This window comes from Opisthocomus hoazin, chromosome 1 (assembly GCF_030867145.1).
Source record: "Opisthocomus hoazin isolate bOpiHoa1 chromosome 1, bOpiHoa1.hap1, whole genome shotgun sequence".
In the NCBI taxonomy this organism is placed as follows: domain Eukaryota; kingdom Metazoa; phylum Chordata; class Aves; order Opisthocomiformes; family Opisthocomidae; genus Opisthocomus; species Opisthocomus hoazin.
In genome coordinates this window covers 101,826,021-101,848,771 of record NC_134414.1, presented here as the reverse complement: position 1 = coordinate 101,848,771, position 22,751 = coordinate 101,826,021, and positions in this window count along the sequence as shown.

The window sequence follows — 22,751 nt, the reverse complement described above, 5'->3', positions numbered from 1 at the left end:
TTGTCTTGTTAGAGCTCTCTGAGAATCTAATTCAGCAAAGTATTTAAGCGCATGCGTAAGGCTGTCCCTTTTGCACAAAGCCACTCGAGCGTGTGCAGCAGGCTTGCTAAAATCTGTCAAATGAAGCACTGGTGGAAATGCTTTCCTGACAAAAAGGAATTCCTGATTTGAGGCATTTAGGGATTAAATCATTGTAATAAGAAACCCCGCCGTATGAGAAGGTAGCAGTGAAAGGAGGTAATATAGAATTGTCTGGACATGTTTACACAGGCTATATATTGTGTGTTATTATTGTAGTTCTTCTGCAATATAAGCTAGCAATTAGCAATTAAATTCCCATTATGGGATCATGTTGGTAATTGAGATAAACTGTAAGCGTGTAACTGCTTTAAGCCTTTCTTTTAACTAACCCAAATACTGTAGTATCTCTTATATAATTTAGAGATAATATCCACATTAGTAGAGTTTATGACTCAATAAACAGCTCCCACAAGTTCATAAAAGCCAAAACCATAAACACCAGGACTATTAATGCAATAGAAATTCTGTGCCTCCCTGTTTTCTTGGTGGTCTAGTTAGAGCAAAGGGAAATGCTATCTCAGAAAAAAAAAACATTTGTTCTGGCTGCATAAATATAAATGAATTGTCTTAAAACCCATCTGGAAATTTCCTCTCCTCCCCATGTCCCAGGTGGTCTGGCAACGGTGATGCATTCTGCTTTTGTCTGCGGGCAAGAGCAAGAGCTCCCATTTCAAATCATTTACATGAAAGGGTTGCATGCAGAAGCGCTGGTGGTATCCTCACCCCACCTCTCCCTTCTGGAGAAATGGAACAATATTGTCTCCAGAGCTGGGTCTCAGTGTACTTTTCTATTATTATTCTTATTCTTTTTTTTTTTTGAAGGAAAAGCCTCATCGAAGTCCTCGGACTTCACAGTTTTTGAACCTCTTTGCTGCTGGCATTTTTTCCCTGTTTTGACAGCTAAATGAGTTTTAGGGAAGAGCATCTGTTTGCCTGGAGGTTAGTACAAGCAGAGCTTTTGTAACTCAAGTCTTTTTCCATTTGGAGCTGAGGGAAGTGATTAATTAAGCCACTTGCAACAAAAAGCGAACCCTTTCCTTTGTCCAGAAGAGCTTTATTTTGCAGTGTGGTAGGGGCCGTTCTCTTAGCAAATCGTTGCACAATGAACCACCTCGATCTGCTCGGTCACTCGGCTGCTGGAGCATGTTTCTTCCTGCGCCATTAGAATCACATTGTGGGAGCTCATCAAAATGCGTGAAGTTTCTTGTCATCGCGAGTTCAAGTGCATGTGAAAAGTGGGAGGTACGCGAGAGAGCAACTGCTCTTGCCCTCCCTCTCCCAGCAGGTAGCTCTTCCCAGGACGAAACGCGGTTTTCATTTGTTTCGCTGTTTCGTCACGTCTCCTGTTTTTTGCCACTTTTGTGTGAGGGTTTGTTCCCAGAGTAAGCGTCTCAAGCAGCTGTTGGGATTTGTGTCTATCACCTCGCCGCGGCTGGATCCCTGACCTTTACGCCTACAAGGGAGTTTGGCCTTTAGGACCCCAGGAAAGCTCATTTCCACAAAAGGCAGAAACTCAGACATTTTGTTCTGCGGAAGCGTGGTGAGTAGTGAGCAAATACGTCTCTCCCGGGCTTCGTGCCATTTGCATTTTGCTGGCCTTCCCGGTTTATCCTGAAGTTTTAAATTTCCGTAAGAATGGTATCAAACAGGGAAGCACTCCTTCGGGAACCTGCCTGCCCACTCGCTCTCACCCCACACGCAACACCCGCTCGGGAACGTTTCGTGGCCTCGCAGCAGGTTTGGAGATTCCCCTTTTGATTCCCTGTTGGCAACCACATCATGAAGACAACCCAAGACCCAAAGCAAAATAAGTATTCGAATTAGAAAGACTCAGCAGCTTAATGAATCAGAATTCCTTTTAGGAGGCAAACAGTCACGAAGGACCTGAACCATCACTGCTGAGCTCCTGACAGTTTCACCACTGATTTCTGTGGGAACAGGATTTGGCTTTGCTTTATAGGGAAGGACAGTTGCTTTGCTGCTTTCCTACCCTCGCACACAAAATCCTCAACTCGTCTCAGAGTAGTCCACATGCTCCCGGTGCAGCAGCCAGGTCCTAGGGCTGGCAGATCCCAGGTCAAAATGCAGTATTGCAGGCGTGCAGGTATGGGGCTCTGTGATGGGTGCACTTGACTCAACCAAACTAGCGGTAGTTTGGTACAGGCTTCAAAGGAGGTAAAAGCCTAAGCCGTAAGCGGGCTGAGGCCTCCTCTAGTTCCCATCTGTTCTCTGAAAACCCACAAAGGAGCAGAGTGACACAGTGGGCATCAATGCATATGAGCTTGGAACACCCATTATGTGATTAACACGTGAACAGAGGGTGGCTTTTCCAAGACTCATTGATCAAGGAACAAAGAAAGTTGCGGGTGCAAGGTGCCTCATGCACACCTCTTCCATCGCATGTGATTTGACTGCAAGCCATCACTTTATTCCATAAATGCGACAGCCTAAGTGAGCCTTCTCTGAGCTCTCCCTGCTAAGCAGCCTGGCTGCATGGCGGTGATCTCCTCCTGAGCTGGGACACCTCTCAAGGTTGCTCCTTGAGGCAGAGAGACCTTTCACCGATGGCAGACCTTCGGCGGACGACTGATACCACGCATAACACGGTATTATTGTAACTTCAGTTTTTGTCTTGGTAACGTTGACTCTGCCTTGGTAGTTTTGAATCATTGTTGAAGTGATTGTGCAGTGCAGTAACAGAGGGAACCTTGCCATCGAACTTTGTTAAGTCACACTTTTACATCATCGTATTTCAATACAAACCCTTTTGCTGATACCTTTGACAGTGGTTCTTTAAGCGATCTAAATTTCCCTTTCACATGGGGTCACCCCGCCTGCTCTGTGCCTGCAGCATTAGCAGCTCTGGCTCCCAGCACATGGTGGGATGGGGAGCCAGAAGGAGCCGTGCCCTGGCTCCTGGCAGGACAAGAGGCTGGATCCAAGCCTCGTGCAGGCAGGAAAGATGGATGGTGACTCCAGTGCCAGCTCCAGCCCGTGAGTAGGGAGGTAACACTACCAAGACTGCACAGGGAAGGGAAAAGGAGTAATTCCTAGGTTTGAGATAGTGTTCCTGATGCTGTGTAAGTATGCTGAGGAGCAGGACGGAATCTGAGATTCTCTGTCACAGAAAAATGTCCGTAATATTTTCTGCCTGATGTACTACATCTCTATCATCCTGTGTCAACAGAGGGGATTGATGGAGTAATAGAAATATTTTCAGAAGAAACACTTGTAAGAAGAGAATTAATGATTTTTTCATTATCCTATGCTACACCTTAATCTAAGTATGTGGGTGGGCTGTTACTTGAATTATGGTGAAGAAAACTAGACTTCTCAGGCTTTGACTCCATTGTATGCAGTTACGAAACGCTCCAAAGCCTCCTGAGAGGTTCTTGGTCACTTAGAGGGAGTGGGATGAGTCTCTTCTCTCAGGTTAGAAAATCACCATCTGAACTCCATGGGTGACTTCAGGTCTTGTGGGTTGCCCAAGTCGCTGCGTGTAGCTCGGGAGGCAATGTTGGGGCTGTTTTCCCAAAGTAGGCCCAGCAATTGCAGAATTGCCTCCTCACTGAGAAGAGGTTTCAGCTTTCAGATCGTTCTTTTCCCTCCTGGATTACTCCACTCGGTTGCACCCACTTTCCCTGGGTGAGAAGCAACGCTCCCTTTCTCGTGGGTCAGGGTGATTGCGTAGTCTTCCTCCTGCTTCATCTGGGGCTTCTGGATACTCTGAGACTGTTTAGTTCTGCCCTGCAAAGCCCCTGGCCGAGCTTTTCCTGCTGATGGCACAAGGAGAGCTATAGGAAGCACGAATGGCATGAGCATTAACACCTGACAAGCAGGAGGAAGAGCTGCACAACCAATGCACGAACGTTGATGAACGCTTCCCTCCCCTCACATTCTTTTTATAAAAATGTCCTGTTGGTGGCATTTGAAGCATCTCTGCCTCAGTGTGCCAGGGGCCTCTCCCACTGCAGGAGGTAAACTGTAAATTACAATGTGAGACACAATTTTTTTGATTTAATATTGCTGATTCAGTCCATGTTGGCTACGCTGAGAATGCATCAGCCAAGGAAAACTGTTGGTTGACCACCTCTGGGGAGCATTTTCAGAGTGTTTTCAGGTCTGAAAGGTGGACCCCAAGTTTATGGAACAGGATGTTTCCAGCACAGGTGAGTGGAAATTGTTCTTGGAGTGATACAGCATAATGTTTATCTCAGGGGTACAACTAACAGATAATGTACCAGTGCAAATGGATTTTACAGTATGATGTGATAGCAGCCTTTCATTTGTGTGCCTAAACATTCAAACCAGAATAACATCCTTGAGAGAACTGGTTACTGTCCTTCCGGAAGACAATAATGCAGGATTCGGCATAAAAAGTTGGCCTCGTGCAGCAGGCTGGATAACATCAGTTAAAACAGTGGTGGTAATGTAAATAAAAGATAGGTGGGTTTATCAGGATAGTAATGGGACTGTCGCTGCTTCCCTCCCCCTGTTTGCATGACTCACCGTGTCTGCTCTGGGTAATACGGGGGAGAGGAGATACGGAGCTGAGTCTGCCAGGAAAGAAAGGGTGGGTTGCACCAGGGCGCATTGTTTCCGAGAGTCAGGCCATTTTAGGAAGGATGAGCAAGAAGGACTGGGAAAGACTTGCCCCACAGAGATGATTACAGTTTTGTGAGTAAGCCTTGCTTTGTCCTCTGGGAACTGATGGCTTTTGTTTCAAGAAAGCCGATGTGTGTCGGATGGCTGAAGGGGACTCGTTAAACAGCACATGTTAAAATTACACTAGTATTGCAGTGAGAAGTATCAGGAAGGGAAGGAGAAAGAGATAATCAACATTTGTTTACTTTTAACAGTACTGAAATTAAGCTTTTTTTTATTACTGTTTTCAGGGCCAGCTCCTGAGGTTGCTATGCTCCCTGTTCCTCTGTTCATGGCTGTTGCTGTTCCTTATCCAGAATGGTCTTCCACATCAAGTGAAAGCCAGCGTTATGAGTTGGGTGCGGGCTGGTGTGACCAAGGAAGGCGGTGTCTCTGCCAGGCTGCACTTGCCATTTAAGTGATAAAGATTTCAAACTCTATTTTTTTCGATTCAAAGTGTGATGCTGTAATGCTGGACTGGTGGGAACACTGCTGCACACAGTTGCTAGGGAAACATCTTCAAGTTCATTTTCCTTTGAGTTTTGTCATTCAACTCGCAGCACGGCCGTAATTGTTCTTTTAAAAGTGGGACGTGTGAGCCATGAAGAAGGGCCAGTCACGGATGTAAGAGCTGGAATTGACCAAATGCTCAGGCTTGAATCTCACCGAGGTTCTTGGGGTCAACAGAGATTTCTGCAGGTGCTGGAGCGGGGTGGGAAGCAAACCCGCATCAGCACAGATTTGTATAATGTGTTGAGAAACCCTTTTACCTGAAGCAGTGATTCAAGTTCAAGCTTATATGCTTGAGATGTTTGCTAGACTTTGTATTTACGTTTGAGTAGCCTTTTCTTCTGGCAGTGATGTCCCTTGTTTGTTAATGAGTCTGCTAGCAGTTATTGGTAGGCTCTGTAATGAGGGAAAATATGACAGGATTTATTGACACAATACTCAAAACTGATCAGAAAATTCTCCTCTAAAGAGGAAGTGAAATGACAAGGCTTTTTCTGTTATTCAACCTTGAACGTCTTTAAAATCATCCCTCATCAGCATGCCACAGAGGTAGTGATGGAAGTTGCAAACATCAACCTTTGTGCAGGAGGAGGCCTCTCAAAATAGGTGTTAGCTCCCTAATATTTGTGTGTCTAAACTCTCCCGTGAAGAGATAATCAGGCACAAAATCACTGATCCTTCAGTAGGAACTGAGCCGGGGACCATTTTCTAATGGACAATTCTAGGAATCGCTCTGTGAGCAGTGGCAAAACAGATATTTTGGAAAAACAGTTGCAGTTTTGTCATCATCCCTCTGTAATGCCTGTATGTCAGCAAAGTTGTGCGTGGAGCCTTGTTGTCTCATCGCACAGACACAGTGGGAGTCGGCTTGTGATCCAGATATCGCCCTTAAAGTAGATCAGATGAAAGCTGGGAAGGGGGTCTTGAGAAGCGGGGCAAAGTGACACAGCCAAGATTAGCATGGCAGACCTAAGGCAAAAATCTTGACCCTCTGAAACCCTAAATAGCACTTTCTCCAGCAGGCTTCATATTTCCCTTTTTCTTTTTGGGTCTACACCCCAGGTAACCTCTTCAGAGGACGGCTGCTCCCTCCCAGAACTTGCCAGCTGAACCGGGATGGGGTCTTCTGTGGGTTTTGCCTTCCTGGGGGCCCAGGGTCCTGTGCTGGGTGAGGATTTGCATCACGCAGAGAAGGGGGACACAAGGCAGGCCCCCACAGAGGGATGACCCCTCCTGGAAGGCTGCACCCCTTCTCCAGCTCCTGTCCTCAGTCTCCTTCACAGCCCCAGGCTGCCAAGCACAAGGAGGCTTTTTTGGAGTGAGGTGGGATCCTGGGTGTCAGGAGAGAAGAAGAATGATCCCACACCGGCTCCATCATCCCCATCCCTTGCTTTGACAGAAAGTTGGGTCAGTGTTGTTTTTGTTTCTGCTTCTTCCTCCCTTGCCAAAGAAATCATCGTGACTAACTCCTCATTATATGTGTTCCACAGTGTTTCTGGGATCAGGTCTTTCTCATGAAAACAAAAACAATCCGTCTTGCCTCCCCTCCCAGCTATCCCATAACATACGTAAGTGTTCAAGGAAGACAGGAATGTATTTTAATTAAGATCATTATTAATAAGTTCAGGAGCTATGAGTTTTCCCCTCTTCATTTAAAGTGAATTATGTTTTGGAGAAAAATATATCCATCTTACAAAGTTTTAATCCAAAGGGACACTTCTTAATTAAATTAACCAGTGAAAAGGAAATACTTGTAATAAGGGTGCAAGATAAGTATTTGTACCATGCACATTCTAATTTATCACAGCCTTAAAAGAGTCCATAAGGTTTGTTTTTCTTCACTGAAATGTGACGCATTCAGATATCATTCTAATTTATAAATTAGTGTACGCCACATGGGATACCCCCCTGTGGGTTAAGGGTATTGGCCTGTGAGTGATATACTGCAGCTGAGAGAGCTGTGAAGTGAAGATGAGTAGACCTGAAATGCAAGCCCGAAATTTAACATTACCCAGAGGCAAACACAGCCCTGAACTGACTCAAGGGTGGAAGCAAGGCTGCACAGCCCTGATGTATTATCATGTGGGAATGCAGTGTGATGATGCTGCTAATTTTGAGGGAGAAAGGTGAAAGCACTCACACTCCCTCCATTAATCTGCATTTGTTTACCTAGGTGGTACCATGATGATACCCACGGAAGCCCTGAGTAGGTGAAATATTGAGGTGTGAACCTATTTTTAACGCATCTGATAGGTTGCATTAGTTTCACAGACAGTGCTTTCACACTTATGTTCATGATTAAATACTCGATGCCTTCATTGCTATAGGTTACTTCTACCTCTTTGGGTTTTACTTTTAGCATTTTTTGAAATAAAACACAATTCCTGTACACGTACTCATGCTCATGCAGTGTTACACGCACACACACACACGTACACACACTCAGGTGTATAAGACAGACGGAGAAGTCAAATATAAATTTGCATAGTTTTAGCCTATGTTATACGTTTGACTACATTTTGAAAGGGTTTGGTATACAAATTTCTACTTTGTAAAACTGGGGCTGAAAGTGCTGAAGGCAAATATGCTAAAACATAAACAAATATGCACAATTATTCCAGGAAAGGAATGTGTACAGGGAAAGCTGTACCAATATAACTGAGATTATGGAGGTAAAATAGTGCTAGTGCATTTCCCAGTGTAAGAGGGCTCTAATTAATTGTGAACTCAGAGCACAGCATTAATTGCAGATGCCAAACTATATGACAACTGGATGTTCAGTTGGTGCCTTGTACTACGTTTGAATCATAAGAGATGATAGGTGCAAAATTGTGGGGGAAGAAATTGCCAGTGCATTTTGCTGTGCAAAAAAGAAATCAGCACTTTATTCATGGAATAAGGGCAACTTCCCAAATATTTTCGTTGTGGGCATACTTTGGGCCAGTCTGTGGAAGAAGTTACACTTTCACCAGGGAACCTAGCAAAGACAACTGAACTTGTCTACAGGTGTCGTCATTTAAGCCAGCAGCTGGCAACCAAGCACTAGGCAGATGCTCGCTCACCCCGTCCCTTCCCCCCCAGCGGGATGGAGAGGAGACATGGACAGAAGGGGAAACTCGGGGGTTGAGACAAAGCCAGTTTAATAAGACAACAAAGTCAATACTACTGCTACTGCTACTCCTACTGATAATAAAGAACATGCAAAACAAACTATATAGAATACAATTTTTCTCACCACCTGATGACCGATTTGCAGTCAGTCCCTGAGCAGTGATTGTGGAACCCCAAACTCATGAATTTTTGAAAATTTCATAAAACTCACAAAAACCACCCAAACTCCCGGAAAAGTTTGAACTCCTGGACAAGAGGGGATTCAAACTCATGGAAACGAGAAGAGCCAAATCCTGCCTCCTGGCAGTCCTCATTTCTAAACTGAGCATGGTGTCTAAGGTACGGAATATTTCCACTGGCCAGCTTGGGCTGGCTGCCTGGCTCTGCTCCCTCCCAGCTCCTGCACATCAGCTGAATATGAGAAACTGAAAAAAGTCCTTGATTTCGTAGCAACAACCGAAAACATCAGTGTTATCAAAATTCTTCTGGTACTAAATCCAGAACACAGCAGCTGCTGAGAGGAAAATTAACTCTATCCCAGCCAAAACCAGGCCACGGGGAATGTTTCTTTTCCTACTAATTATTAATAAAACCTCACATTTGAACCTTTTGTTTCAGATACAATAACTATAGCTAGAAATAATTCAAGAATGAAGCTGAGAACTGCAGACTAATGTGCTGGTCTTCTACAGTGGGCAAGGTGTTGGAAATTGTATCACAGATTAGAATTGACAGACACGGATGGCCTCCGTGTGTGAGATAGATGGTGGAAGGAGAGGAATGTTGCATCTGTGGGGGAAAGTCAGGCTTTGCAAATCTGTTGGCAGTCTTTGCAGAGGTTGGTAAGCATGTGACTAAGCAAGGTATCACTGATAAAGCATATCCACCTTTCCAAAAATGGTACTTTTACCCCAGGCACGATGGAAAGCCAAGCTGTAGAGGGAAAAAGGCCGAAGAGAAAAAAGGCCAGAGAGCTGCTCTAGTCTAGAAAACATTGTACATGTATGTGGTATAATCCAAGGTATTAATCAAAGACCTGGAAGAGGGCGTAAATAGTGAGTTAACTCCATTTGCAGATGTTGCAGAACTCTTCAGAAGAGCCAACAGCGAACAGTTGCAGGAGGATCTCACACTGGGAGATGAAGTGTCAGGAGAAAGTCAGTGCAAATTAGTGAAACAGAGGGAAAGCAACAAAATGACCACTGCTTGTTCAGCAGCTGGCTTTCAGCAAGCTGCTGCCATTTAGAAAGAAGTTTGGAATAATGATGGAAAATTCTCTGATAGCATTGTCTGCTACTCAGCAATGGAGGAAAAATACAAGCAAATGAAGTGCTAGATACTACCAGGAAAGGAAGCTGTTGTTTGAATCATAAGTCCAAGCCATGCCATGTTTCAACCCCTCTAAAATGCGTTACAGGAGAGCCAGAGGTATGGGGAGAAGAAAATGAGAATGAGGAGGGCTGTGACCAAGCTTCCACGAGAGGAGTGATGGGACAGCTTATGAAGAAAGGCCTATTCAGGGAAAGAGCCTATTCAGTGTTTCTTGTAATGTAAGAACTAAGAGCCTTCCAAGGACATTATCAGGTTTAAAAAGAGGGCAAGGATGCATTGATTCCACACGCAGCGTAGCTGCCTTGTTGCCTGCGTCTTTGCCACAGGAGGCTGCAAAGGCCGAGAGGACAGAGGGGCTTGAAAGAAGCTTAGACAAATTCGGAGAGGACTGGGCCATCAGCGACTGTCAAGCATGGTGGCCCAGCTGCATCTCCAGCTCAGGAAGTCCTGTGACCGCGGAGTGCTGGGAGCACAGCGGGGACACCGGGAAAGGCCCCTGGGCTGTGCTCCGAGCATCTGCCACCGGCCGCCGTTGGAGGCAGGATGCGGGCTTGGACCGACCCCTGCTCTGACCTTGCAGAGGAGCAGTTCGTGTGTTCCTCTGTCTCACCGAGAAATACAGATGGGCCGTGCTGACATCTAAATAAAATAAAATAATCTAACTCTAAATAAACTGAATGTTCTCCTTGAACTAAAAAAAAACACCCCAAACAAACCAACAACAAAAAAAACCCACCCAAAATAAAACCAAGATAATGTTTATACTAGTAAACGTGCATTTTTTTCTTCCTGGGTAATTCAAAAACAGCTGGAGGGGTTTTATTCAGGCTCTCCCCCTCCAAAGTTCACTTTTAGGTTGAGAAAAATTTTTTCAGTGCCAAAGAAGACATTTGAAGGTGGCTGTAAATGAGAGAAAACAGAGTTAAGATGCAAGCTTAACAAGTAATCTCACGATTGACAGTAATTTTGCTAACATTTGCTTATCTTCAGGGAGAGAATGGCTCTGGTTTAGCGGAAGCTGTGTTTTACCAGGAGGATAAACAATGATCTTACTGACTACTCAGGATTTCCCAATGTTGTCTCATGAAGATTTCAGGAAAAATCTCCTCAGAACAACGCTCTTAATAGTAGGGCTGAGAGATTTGAAAGCAAGCGTTGGACCCGATATTGCTTAGCAGCTGCTGGGACAGACCCTGTGCATGTCACAGAACCTAAGGAAATCTGGAATTAATCTTGGTGGCAGGCGCAGTGGGGGATTTTGCCTTCAGTAAAGACAGGATTGCCCAACACTTCCCACTATAAGCTCTTGCTTGTGCTTTCTCATAACATTGGCAAACTTTAGCTCTTCAGGCTAGAATTATGCACGTCAAATATCTCTCCCTAGCTTACAAGTTTGGGAAAATGTCAATGCAAATGGAAACTTCTGAGGAGGAGGAGAGAATGGAGGCAGTAAATGGGGGGCTTACAACCTACCTACCAGCTCGTTCCCATCAAGGATGCAAAGTTCCTCTGGAGGCGTGGCAAAGGCTTGAAACCTGGAAAGGGAGCCGGTGTCAAGAAAGTGTGTTTTCTTTCTGTCACCACAAAAACTAGCTGTCAGTTAGTTATGTGGTACTCTAAAGTCCCATTTTTACATGCTCTAACATGCTGAAAAAGTCCCATTTTTACATGCTCTAACATGCCAGCAGTACTGGGAATGCTCCTGTTACACAATCCCTGTTCGGTGGGCATTGTCCTAGAGAAGAAGATTTACCCTAAACAATGTTTTGAGGGGTAGGAAGAATCGCGCATTCCCGGTTTGGCTCTTCCCCTTGCGGGTAGCTAGAAGCTGATTTTATAAGAGCACCAGTGGTGTGACTTCAGGCCCTGTGGCATTAGGGAGTGCTGGCATGGAGTGTGCAACCTTGGCAAGGTTGGACTTCAAGGACAAGGTCCCAGAACTTCAAGAAGTCCCAGCACCCTCCCGTCTTCCAGGTGGGGTCAACCTGGTGCTCCAGCCATAACGTCATAGGCAGGATGGTGTGTTAGCAGCCACGGTTCTCCCCCTCTGCAGGGGAGATGAGAAATGACCAAGGGTGATAAGTACCAAAAAGCTGTTGATGTGCATTCAGGAGTCTGGGAAGGAACATAGGAAATCTGTGTTTCCTGTTCTGCCAGAGGCACATTTGATGAACCTACCATAATATGTATGTGCAGAAGGTTTGAATGAAGGGTCATTACATGTTAAATTAACTGTATTGCAAGAGCATTAAAGAAAACAAGAACAGGAGAAACTCTTCAATCCATGAGAGGATTTGTGTGATGCCTCAGAAAAACAGATCTTCTTGTTAGCAGAAGTCCTGTCATTCTTGTGGGGTCACTGGAAGAGACCCAGGGCCTTTCACACTCTGCATGTGCAGCATAAAATAGCTTTGCATTTGCTTGATCTTTTTCATTATATTATACAACCTTGAGGAAAGAAAAACAAGCATCGAATTTGTGATTTATGGCTTGATATTTACTTGCCGTATCCGGGTGCGAGACCTAATCCAAGAAACAAAAAGAGACTGTGAGCCCAGAACAAAACCTACATGCTTAAGGACTAAATGTATTTTTCTTGGAGCAATGTCACCACTAGCTCTGCTTGGAAAGCTGACCGCCTGCTCACCCTGCAAGGGTTTCCAAGCTCATGTGCTTCCACGTTGAAGTCTCTCTCTCTGTCTCAACGCTCTTCACACTTGGCTCAGTGGACCTTAACCCTCATCCTCACTGCTGCTTGTGGCGGAGATTCCTGCGCCCCATGGCTGGGCTGAGAAAACCCCTTTTCAATAAATTAACACAGTATGATGGGATGCGGGAGCATCTGGCGCTCCCAGTTCTGATTTATTTCTGCAGCAACACACAAAACATCGAGTGATAAATTATTGAAAGTCAGTGTGCCCTTGGAGAATGGGGCCATGATGAATAGTGAGCAGTTGGCATCCCACATAACCCTGTGTCCCAGAGGGCTACCTGGGGAGATGGTAAGGGGAAAGAAAAGGCTGAAGCCTTTGAAGGATACAGCTGTTAGGAATGTCTTCCTTTCAATGAGAGATTACTTTGATTTTTAATGCCTTATTTCAGCAATGGGGAACAGGATTAGTAGTCGGCTGGGAATAAATAGTAACCACTAAACTCACTTTCACCTGCAACCTGGTGTGATACAGGATGACAATGAAGCCGAATATTGATTGACCCTAAATGAATTTTTCATTAAGGATGCTGGGGTTCCCTTAAAGATGTTGCGGATACCAGAGCTGTCTTTTGCAACTTCCAAGGCAGGGAAATTCACAGTCTGTGCCTCACCAGTAAAAAAGCCACAATGTTCTTGTTTAGTATGGATATTAGAATTATTTTGGAGTCAGTGTTTAAGGATACTGGAACAAAGGTCAGATAGTGTAAACACTTCCTGATTGCCCTGGTTGTATGGGATTTTCACAAGGGGCAGTGGAGAAACCACAGAGAAATACCCTTCCTTAATGATCCTGGAGGCAAAAATCTTCAGGTGAGGGGATGTAGCAACTGGGATTGCTGCAGGGGGCTGCTGGCTGGGGCTGCTGAGTGTCACTGGGGCAGGTAATCCCTCCCTGTGCCCCCATCCCGTAACCTGGGGGCTGGGTGCAGAAAAGGCACCGTCTAGCATCAAAGACCTCTTGACAGAAGATTTTTTGTACATCAGATTGTTACAGTGGCCTTTTCCAAGCCTGTACGTACCATGAGCTTCCCTACATCCTATGAAGCAAAATATGCCCATATCTTGCATACATGGGTGCGAGAGTTAAAATGAGCCCTGTACCTAGAGGTGAAAAATTGGAGCCAGGATGAGAGCAAGAGAGGGTAGTGCTCTGGGCCCTGACCACCCTGGCCTGACTCCAGCTTTTCCCACTGGATCTCCTTTCAGGACGGCATGCAGGTAGCTGTGCATGGACATCTAGAGCATCCTTGCGCAAGGACTTTGAAAATCTTGATCTGGTGCTTCAGACTTGTTGTGCTTTTTGGATGATATGACTATTTATCAGTATTACAGCTGGCAGCCAGGGTATATTCCACAGTCTTACTCGGGGGCACTCTCATTTGCAAAGATTGTATCTGGCAGCTAGCGGCAACTTCACTTTGGCTTCAAAATTTTCATTTCAGTTGCCACAGAAGCCATCAAATGCTACATCCTCTTGTCTGCTTCTGCTTCAGACAGCTCTGCTTTCAGATACATGTTTGGGTGGGATGTTCACATGCATATCTACCTCAATGAGAAAAAAGTCAGTACAACATTTTCATGTTTGTTTTCTCTCGTCTGCCTCTTGTGTTTTCTTCTCTGCCTCCATCTTCTGCTGTAATGGGTATTTGTATTTACTAGTTATTATTCAGTAACTGGGGAATTCCTTACTGGTAGTGTTTTTTCTGCTCTGCTTTTGGCTGAACTACATGTTTTGGAAGTTCCTAAAAATTGGTAGTTAGATGATTCTCATAAACTGCTACAAGTAACTCTAAACAGAAAGATAGAAACACCAAAACATCAGCGTAATTTATAATTGCTTGCTGGAAGCCTCCATGCGGGTTTTTGTTGTAACCATGGATTGCTCAATGGGCTGGTTGAGCTATTTGTTTTCAAACTTCACTGGCTTTTGTAAAACTGCAGGTGTGGAGCAGAATGGGCACCCACAGGGTGGAGGGGGCTCGGGAGGAGCCGGTCACGTACACCCCGTGGATGTCAGCATAGACTCCGGCTTCCCCTGTCCAGCCCAGGCTGCGATGGCATGCCGGCTGACAAAAGCTGGTTTTGACCGTGCTGACTTGGGAGTCACCAGGCATGGCGTGGGGTCTGGAGTGGACAAACCTGTATCGCTTCTCTGGAGGGCTTCAGAGCCCAGGCTGGGCTCTGGGCTGGCAGGCATGCATTCAGGCTGCCTCCGGTGTTTCGGCCACTTCTATTCACACCGTTCGTGCTGCCTTATTGCAGCTATCACAAGGCAATGGCTGCTGAGTTGGCCCTATGAAGGTGCTTATAACACAGCCATGTCAGGATATTTTGGTGCCCATTTAAGACCTTCCTCCTTGCCTCTTACTCTCCCTAACTCAATTTCCAGACTCTCTTTCTTCCTTGGTGACAGTGTCGCAGGTTGTCCGTACTGCCTTGCATCCCTTCCCCTCCATCCTTGCCAGCCTGCGTTTAAAGCTCCAGCGAAGAGATCAGAGTCTGAAGGGACATTAGAGACTGAATTACTTCTGGCAACCTATTCTTTGCTTCCGAATGGACCCAGCAGCGCCGACTCTGCCTCCTGAGATGGGAGACACCATTAGGGTGCAGGGGCACCGACTCTGCTCACGCAGGACTTTGGTTTTCCTGTAGCTAAACCAGCGGTTTTTATTAGTGGACTGCATGAAAGAAAAACACACCAAGGATGTGTCATTTGAAGTACCTTAATTAGAATAAACTCACTATTGATGATATCAACAGTGTTCTTCTTATAGCATAAAAGCACAACTTTTATTCTTTTTATTGGAGCTTTTTTCCCTCTGCTTCTCATATGAACAGGGGCTTATTATCACCATTTCCACTCCTATATTCCATATGTGACTCCAAATCAAATCCTGAGTTATTTAATCTCTTGCCTGGAAGGGTCAGTTTAACATATCAAAATCAGTTTGACTTACATCTGCTTTGCAGATCATCACTGGCATACTTTAAAAATTGTTATATGCCTATAACAACGCTTTCCTCCCCTCCCCCAATGCTCCAGTAATGTCAAGATTTATTGAATCTGAAGGTCCAGTTGTGACCTTGGCTCTCACTCGCTAAATCTGAATCTCTGGGGTCTATAAATCTTTGTGCACTGTTCAATTTATAGAAGTGAACATCTGCTTATCATACAAAATTTAAGTTGCAGGTGTATTCTACCAGTAAAACAAACACGTGAGATCACAATTGCCTAGGCTATAGGACATTAGACAGATGTTGGAGAGATGGCAATGGTTTCGCCTGTTGAGAGGGCCCTCAGCAGGAGCACTCACCATTGGCAGAGCTGCTGGACGGCGAGGTGGCTCTCCAGGTTCTGCGTCACCAAGAATTGAAGGTGGCAGAGCTTCTACCTCAAAACGTCAGCCTAGTCGTCTTGCTGTGCAGGGAGCAATATCTGGCTGGGATACACGCAAATCACGTAAGGGAGAGAAGTCTCATCTTCCTGCCGCTCCTATGTCTGGTGGGAAAGGAGTCAGCCCATGTAAGGACCGTTAGCTTTCTGCAGAACCTGGGGAACAAGGGGCAGAGCGGTGACTCTGTTTCTTCACTTACATGATGAAAAATACGGTGCATGAGAGAACACGATCTCAGAGCGTGCGTGGAGAGGGAGAGAGCTGCAGCCACCTGAATATGATGAGAAAGGCTGAAGGCTCCGCAGCGTAAGGAAAGCATTACTGACCACAAATCATTGGAAAGAGAAAACAAAAGGCGCAGAAAGTATTCACTGTGAGTGGAAAGGAGGAAAGAGGAGGTGACCAGGCAAATATAATCAGAGAGTCAGTGATGACTGAGCTGGGAAACGGAAGGGCAGCACAGATCCAAGATGACTTTGTACGACCCATAGGAGATGACCAGGACAGAGGATTTTTGACAACAACAGAGGAAGCCGGGGAGACAGCAGTTTCACTAACAAGAGAGGGAGGAGATAAAATGAATTACTAAAATGATTGAAAATCTTCCTTGTTTGGAAGGAAAAAGTTGAGCTTTAAATACTGTTTATATTTGAAGGCTATCTCACAACAAAGCTCCTGAGTCCAAGCAAGCACCCTAGCTGGATCCTAACTCCTTGCTGGGAGGTTGCCTTCCTCCCCATCTCCTTACCTGCTGGGAAGGGAACGTGGCTATGGGGGCCAGCAAGGAGCTGTAGTGTGCCCAGGACCTCCTAGGGCGTGTGGTCTGATAAGCCACAGAGATGAAGGAGGCTGATAGAGCCATTCAGGACAGTGGGATCACTCCACCCAGCTCCACTGCTCTCCCCATGGCTCGGGGCTGGTCACACCATACACAGAAGTATATTCCAAGTAGTACCTACTGAGCTCAGAGCTGTGGTTAGCATGCACAGAAGCAGGGGCAGCACTTCTGGTTGCCCTCCGTCCCCATGGTTGACAAGGGCAGAGGCTCTCTCCTAGCTTTGCCCAGGAGATTCGTTGTAAAGGGCTTTGGCCCATCACCAGGTGAAGTGTCAATTGAAAGCAGGTAGCAAATGTGCTTTTGGGCATGGGGCACTTAAAAAAAAAACATGTTTGCATTTTAAAAAGTGTTTATGCTTCTTGGGATAAAAAGCCTCTCTGCAAGAAGCCCAGCTACCACACTGGAGCATGGGGCTTTCTCCTCCCAGCGAGCAGCTTCCTGGGGAGGCAACGAGCTGCGATGGACGCAGCTACACGGCGTGGCATGGTGCTGGGTTGAGAAACTGGCTGGGGTCTCACAAGCCATGTAGCTGTGTCAGCAGCAGGCTGGCCCCCAGCTAGGTAGCCCTGTTTTGCAGGAGGAGGAAGGAGAACCAGCACCAGAGTGTTTCCGAGGCAGAAGCCTGGACCCTATTCTGCCCAAGCACGCTGGCCACTGTGCTTCTCCCTGCTCACTGCTCCCTCGATGCTCCAGGCTGTACAGGTGGCCCTGGGGCAGCCCGTGACACTGCTGGAGCTACTTTGCAGTCTTGCACTGAAAATGTGAAATCACTAAATGGAAGGGATAGACATGACACGAAGAGTTGCAGTGGCACAGGATGTATTTTACTTTGCTTTTATTTCTGCGTGTCCCCGTGGAAGGCAGAGCTCTGCAGCTAGACATTGTCTCATCAACTTCTTGCACGCAGTTTGGAGGGTGACCAGCTCAGTTCATCAAGTTGCCCATGAAAGAAGGCAGGAGGGCATCTAGTTAACGTAACAAAGCACCTGAAGAAAAAAGATTGTGAAATATTTTAGCCTGGCTTCTATCAAAACATCTATTAATATATTTCAAGACCTTCAACAGTTGTTTCCCTCTCTCTCCAGGGTAGTCTAACCCCAGCCATAATTTAGCACGAGGCATGAATATCTTCACTTATTTTACCCATAAAGGAAGAAAATTGGGAATTTGTTCAGACTGCCAGGAATCTGGAATTTGTTGATGAATGGACATTTGGCTGAACATAGTGAATTCCCAGCTAATTGAAAGCAGATAACGAAAGTAATGCATTTACCTTGAAAAACATAATTTTCTTAATAAATAATTGAAATGGCAATCTTCTGACAGACGAAATAAGAAAAAAATACTAAATAAATTCAGGATTAATTCCTGTCCTATATATTATAGTGTACTTAACAGTCATACCTTTTGAGGAGATTAAAAACTATAAATCTTTTTTTCAGCACAATCCCAGAGAGTACTTTGGTCTAGAAAGTGCAAGGGCCATCCTGTTCAGGGGAGTGTGGTTTCAGTCATCGTCGGACCATGTTTCCGTCTCCAGATATCGTACCTAGGGAAAAGAATGAAGAAGCCAGGGGAAAAAACCAACCTTGGAAAAATGTAGGGACTAGCCAATGTGATCACAAACAACTGAATTAGCGTCTTTATAGGTGTTCACCCTTCTCACCCCTTTCCTTTCCATGTGGGCGGGCCAGAAATGCTGTTTCACATTGCACTGGTGAGGAACTGTGGCTAGATATTACACTTCAGTGTAGGGGCAATGATTTTCAGCTAAGAGGAGGTTAATGGCTGAAAACATGTTAGTCCGAAACACTTGCAGATGATCTGAGCACGCCCTCCATTTTCAGGAAAACATAGCAAAGGTTCGAAACAAAAGCGTATGATGTCCAAATATCCTGATCTGGGTAGGGCTATGATTTGGAAACCCTTCTGGATCTGGAAGCAGGTTCCTCCCATCTTTATGCAACAGGACAAAACTAAACTGCAGATCTGAACTCCACCAAAGTGTGGACTTTTCAAAATGCAAAGGTGGATATTTTTATAGCTTTAGTTTGGTGGTAATAATTTGTTGTGGGATTGTGGTTTGAGTGGAACAAAATGTTCACAGAGAGACATGAAACATGACAATTTTTAATGCTAAACTGCAAAACTTGGCTGTACTAATTGGAAGCATTATTAATCTGGGTTAAGTTTGGAATTAGTTTTCAATGAATTTGCAGCAGGTTGGGATTTTGGGAAAAGGCCATGGAAAACTTGGCAATTTCACAAATTTTTAATGGGAAAAGGAGGGAAACCATGGTGATTTTGCTGGAGTTGTGATTCAAGACTTTAGGTTTGGTCTGACTGATGGGCTACAAGGCCATGTGAACTAAAAGAACAAGTCCCACAAATGGAAACTTTCCCACTGAGTGCAGCAGAGGTGCTTCCCATCAGATCAGCTTTTTAGCTGATAAGCAGCAAGAGATGCATCCAGCTTCTTTGTGAAATTAGTGGGCAAGAAGTTCTATGAGGCCAGAAGAGCAGCTGAGGAGTATGAAGAAATGGGATAAATGGTTTTGAACTTCTAGCTTTCTTGCTACTAAATGTTCACTAATGTGCAAGGTCTGTAAGTGCTACTAGCATGGAGAAATTGCCATTCTGTAAAGACAGAGTTAAAGAACAACTGCTGAAAAGCTTGACAGTGACTAAACATGATGGCTGCACTAGCAAAGATGTATTTTCTTTGTCTACCTGTAAGAGCATCTAGCTGGTAAAAACAAACAGTATCTTTGGGAATGTTTGAGAACTCTATGCTGTAAAGAAAGGTCTTCCTAGTTGTCTCAGTGGTGACACAGTCTGCTGTATGAAAGACTTGCTGAAAATGTGTGCCACCACTCACAATCGATTTCCATAGAATTTCAAGGTTAGAATAGACCTGAGGGTCTTCTAGACAGATCTTCATTGTAACATGATCGATGGGACTAACCTGGGTTTCTTCCTGCTTGAAATTTCCTGATTTCAATGTTTTACCATAATTTTTCTTTTTTTTTTTCAGGGAATCCTCCAAGTTTTATTAGAAACTGATCAATAACAAGGACCGTATTGGTGAGTAATTCTGGAAGTTAATTATTCTCTCCTCTGAAAAAGTCTCTTATTTCTGTCAGAATTAATTGAACTTCAGCATCAGACCATGAGATTTGTTAAATGTTTTCCAACAAGTGAAGGACTCCATCTTTGTGAAAGCTCTGCTGTGTGCAGCCATAACTCATTAGTACGAAGTCATCCTTGAGCCTTCCTTTGGACTTGTCACAGAAACTGAGCTCTTGACTCTCTCAGAATAAGGCATGCTTTCCTATCCTTAAATCAAATTAGTGTGGGTTGTTTTTTTTCTGAATCCTCTCAGGATTTTTTCAGGACCTTTTTCTGAACACCAAAACAATTGTAGGAGCCATCACACCTTTGAGAAGCACAGAGGATACCTTGCTCCTTAATAGACTCTGCTTTGCACAAGCAAAGGCTGTCTTGGCCTCTTTAGAGACTGAGCTCATGTTCGGCTGACTTTCTACCAGGATCTGGATATCTCTTCAAAATCACTGATCTCCTCACTTGGTATGTCTGGCCTCCTTTGCTGTCCCTTACTTGTGCTGCGTCACAGTTACGGAGCAAACCGGATTTGTCTCCCAGGTTAGCTGTTACATCTTTGCCATTCACTGATCCCTCCCAGTCTTTGTCTTATTTGCCAACTCCGTCAGCAGGGAATGATAGTTAAAGAGAGAAGGGCCAAGAACCCAGCTCGTGAGACTGGCTGATTTCCCAAAGATAGTTTTATTTGAGGACCTATCAGTTGGTAAAGTAGTCCAACAGTATCATATACATCAGCACTATTACCTTTACCAACTAAACTTGCACATGCTCCAACTTTGTAAAATTATTTGGATAGAGCCTGTTTTTAATAGGCTTCTGATAATTTCAATTTAATTCTGTTTTTTCCCCTTTAATTCTTTGTAGAGTCCCCAAATAACCATCCTATTATTTTGTTCAGATTGATGTCAGGCTGACAGGTCTATATTTATTCATGTCATCCTAGTGATGCTCTGTAAGTGCTGGCACAACATTATCTTTCCTTCACATCTCTAACTTCTCTAGTGTTCCAAGACTTATTCAAAATCAGCAGCAGGGGTTCAGTGAACATCTTTGCCTCTTGGGTGCAAATTATTCAGGAACTGCCAATTAAAAATTTCTAAGTTTAGAAAGTATTGGTATAAAAGAATGGGTTGTTTTTCTTACATAAGATGAAATGCATTATCTGGCTTTTCCCTAATATAAGTGGGAAACATTTACTCAATATTTTTACTTCTTTGGGTTTATTATTGGCAGTGTTAGCATGTCTATGTAGAAGCAATGTGGTACCTTTGTGATGATCCCATTTGTAGCTAACATGCTTTTAGAAATCCTGCTGAGCATAGATTTCTACTTCTGTCCTTGCCTTACTGTACTGCTGTAATTTAGATCCTGTAATTCATATTAATTACCATCAATTTACTCTTTTTTCATTGTGACTTCTCTGGATGAAAGTCTTTAGAATAGTTTCTCAACTTATTAGACATCAGAGGACCCACCCCAGAGAGAGCCCTTATGAATAATCAGCAATAAGCAAAGCTTTGACCAAGCTCAAGCCTTATCAGACACCAATAGTCATGTAGTGGTGAAAGACATTCCTCACAAACCAGGATTCATTAATCTTACTTGTCACTGATCTGATGTCATTAAGTAGTTGTCAGTCATCCACGTTTCTCTCCTTAAATTCTTCCTTTGAAATTTTCAGTTTTCTGGAGCCAGACATTTCAAATAATCAGTCCTGGTTGGGGCTATATGATGATGATCCCAGCAAACATGATCCAGCCACGATGGCTTGTTTCTATGCAGCCACTACATTGCACTGTCTGATCAGCTGGCAATCTGTAAAGAAGCAAAAGAAGCACACAGAATGTTACACACCAGATTTTACACACTAGATGTTAGACACTGCATGAATTTAAGTTGTGCTGACTTCTGTATAGCTGGACGTGCCATAACTGTGTTGGCAGATGCAACAGGAGGTCCCTCGAACTACACAGGCTGCAGCAGCCATGACAATGTAGGTTTTTTTGTCCCTACGCATCCTAATCCAGCAAACTAAATTCACTCTTCCGTGTCGGCTTGGGTGTTGATGCTGGTTGTACCCATCTCAGACACCATTTCTGAGGATACTAATCTGTAACAATATGAGAACATTTGTTCCCGAGTTGCTAAAAACTTGGAAGCAGGCCAAAACCCTTTGCACAAACATTGCAAGTCCTCCTTAGCATTTGCTCATCTGATCCTCCTGAAATACACAATAAAGACTGATTTAAACATTCCAGCCATGGGAATCTTCCCACCAGATTTCAGCAACAGTGACCAGGTCAAGCTTTTCTTCTGAAAGGAGCAGAAATTGTTCCCAATTCACTATGCAAGCAGTTGCAGAATTTCTTCTCCTGGGATAGAAACAGTTTTTTCCTGAACTTTCTGATTTTGTGCTAAGGGAATGGTCGGATCTTCACTTGCTTGTCACCCCTTTGCTCCAGCACGGGACCTTCCTTCCTCCTCAGGAAGATCGGTTCCTTCCCAAGATGGATGCTTCCCAGCCCGCCGCAGCCCCTGTACTGGAGAGCAGAGCCAGCTGAACCACAATCTAATGATAGCTGCTTTTGGCATTTTAAAATGGCTGGTGGTAATTTTGCTTATGAAATAAAGTTTCTAGCTGTTTCTCATGTAGCATAGGAGACAGCATGTCTCAGTGCAGATTGCATTATTATAATGAAGTAATCATCCTTTTGCTGCCATTCTAGTCTTACTTTGATGGGGTTGTGCCAAGTGATAAATAAAGACAAGAGAAAATGAAGCTAAGATATTGGCTGGCTCCCTCCAAAAACTCCCCTCAGGTCTTTACAGAGGCATGGAAAGAGAGTATAGGTTGGGTAAATGTTCAGTGATAATTAGGATGAGGATAAAGAAGTGAAACATGAGGTCATTCTTATTTGAACATCTAATTAATTCATTATGTTTATTAGGATAGTCTGGCTGGTTTTCATATTGATTTAATGGAAATGTGTCACTTTTTGAAATT